This window comes from Carlito syrichta, unplaced genomic scaffold (assembly GCF_000164805.1).
Source record: "Carlito syrichta isolate Samal-C Ts95f unplaced genomic scaffold, Tarsius_syrichta-2.0.1 Scaffold309926, whole genome shotgun sequence".
NCBI lineage: Eukaryota > Metazoa > Chordata > Mammalia > Primates > Tarsiidae > Carlito > Carlito syrichta.
This window is the reverse complement of record NW_007254022.1, coordinates 6025-8393: the sequence shown is the minus strand read 5'-3', so window position 1 is coordinate 8393 and position 2369 is coordinate 6025. Positions and strand designations below refer to the sequence as shown.

Sequence of the window (2369 nt, the reverse complement as noted above, 5' to 3'; positions counted from 1 at the left end):
GGTCTCGAACCCGTGGGCTCAGGCAATCCACTCACCTCAGCCTCTCAAAGGCACAGGATTACAGGCTGAGCCACCGAGCCCGGCATGCTGTGACTTCCTTATTGACCACCTTCAGATATCTTGGAGACCCTGTGACACAGAGGCTCATTAATGTCTGTCCATATTATCATAGCCCCTAGAGAAGAGCGTGACAAGGATTCTAGTGCTCCTGAACCTTCCTGAATGATATTCCTTAGAGCTAATGGAGGGTGCACTTCCCCTTATCTCTTATATATTCCCAGTGAGTAGCTTCGGGGAATGAGGTCTCACCAAGTTGCCTGGGCTGGTCTCGAAAGCAGCTCAGGCAATCCACTCGCCTCGGCCTCCCAAAGTGCTGGGATTACAGGCTGAGTCACCAAACTGGTATGTTTTAAAAAGCCTACCGGGTGATTCTCATCTGCAACCAAGGCTGGGAAGTGCAGTCCTAACAGATCTAAAATCAGTCCAATTCCATGCAGCCCCAGTGTGACCCTTCAGGCACAGGCTGCTCCTCCCCCAAGAAACTGCTGGAGTTGGACTATTCCCATCAGACAGTGAGGCCACCATGAAAGTCTGCTCTCCCAAGCTGCTAGGACAGCAGATAATAGTGTCGTCTGACAAAACGAAGTAGATCTATTTCAGTTTTATTCAAAGAAGGAGAAGCTCAGTCAAAGGAGTGAGAATGCAGCAGAAAGCATGGGATCCTGGCTGTGCAACTATGTAGTGCTCTGCCATGGTGGTAAGGTGGCATGTCAGAGAGGCAGCTCTGAGCCTTTGTAAGCTCAGCTCTGTGTGTCAGTTTATCCTGTCTGTCATGCTGTCTGATGAACCTTGGTTGGGAGTCTGAGCCTCAGTGCTGGGCAGACCAAACCAACGATTAAGCTTGTGAGTCAGTAAATTTTTTTTTTTTTTGAGTTGGAGTCTTACTCTGTCGCCCAGACCGGAGTGCAGTGGCCGCTCCCGGCCACTGCAGCCTCGACCTGCTGAGCTCTGGCGATCCTTCCGCCTCAGCATTCCGAGTAGCCGAATTACAGGCACGTGCTACCACGCCCGGCTGATTTTTTGATTTATTGTAGAGATGAGGTCTCGCCTCCCAGGCGGGTCTCGAACCCGCGGGCTCAGGCAATCCACTCACCTCAGCCTCCCAAAGGCGCGGGATTACAGGCTGAACCACCGAGCCCGGCTATGAGTCAGTAAATTAACACTGTTCAGAAACTGAGGCCACGGGAGAAAAAGCTGTTGAGCAAGGATAACACTAGGTGTCCGACAGAGTTAATATAATTCAGAGCTAGAACGCTCTTCTTCTGGAAACAAAGACCAGGCTTCTCAAGGCTCTTGGAGAACAATGTAGGCCACAGCATTGCCAGGAAAGTATGGAGATGGAGAAATCATGAGGGGAGATGGAGGGTCACTGTCCTTTAGGGTCTGGAGACCACCTTGACAAATCTAGGAACGCATTTCTTTTTTATTTCTATTTAAAAATGTTTTAAAAAGTGTTGATCCTCCTTTATTCTCTGACTGTAAAACCAGACCACCCACCTGTCCAGGAGGCCCCACCTTGGCCTTTCTTGGCGTGCTTGGTCTTGGCGCGGTCCAGGTGGCCACCCCCGTGTGGAGAGCTGAGGGAGAAGTCAACGTGCTTCTGGGAATCCGGGTGGACAGTGAGGACGGGGCGTTCCCTGGCGGCCTGCGGGCCCTGAGACGGCGCTGGCGGATCAGCACACCGGCGGGATGGATGGGATTGGAGGCCTGGGTCTGCAGGCTCCAAGAAATCCTTGACCTTCAGGCCAGGATGCAACCCGGCTTCATCGCGCCCCGATGCCTGCAAACAGACGCCCCGGGTCCTTCTCGTCCAGCGTCAGCAGCTCCCGGGCGGCCTCGCGGATCTTGGCCAGGGTAAACTTGACCCTCCAGACCTCTGTTCGTTCCGGAGCCCGTACTTCAGCTTCAGCTCTGGGTCCAGTCGGGATTTCTCAAAGGGTCTCCGTGGGGTCACGTAGGTTTTGCGGCAAACCCAGCTCCGGTCCACCGGCATGTTGGTGCCGTTTGCCCGTCTGCGCCCAAGCACGGCCCGGTAACTGAGAAAGAGCTGGGAACTCATTTCCTCGTAACATTGAGAGGTGGGCAGTCTCTTGGGGATGGACTCACGTTAGCCAAGTCCATCAAAGACCAACCCTGAATTATGCCATGAGCAGACATTCCCACTGAATGGTACATTCTTTTTTTGTTTTTTTGAGTGGGAATCTCACTCTGTTGCCCAGCTGGAGTGCAGTGGTACCATCATGGCCACTGCAGCCTCAACCTGCTGGCTCCGGCCATCCTTCCGCCTCAGCCTGCCAAGTAGCTGGAAC

The 2369-nt window shown here is 53.4% G+C and overlaps 1 pseudogene across 1 annotated transcript; it reads right to left on the bottom strand.

The window, feature by feature from the left end:
* Positions 1-1525: 1525 nt before the first annotated feature.
* LOC103270762 lies at positions 1526-2102 on the bottom strand (annotated as a pseudogene). The gene has a single exon (XR_504991.1). The product of XR_504991.1 is annotated as a 40S ribosomal protein S9 pseudogene (transcript).
* Between the last annotated feature and the right edge of the window lie 267 nt (positions 2103-2369).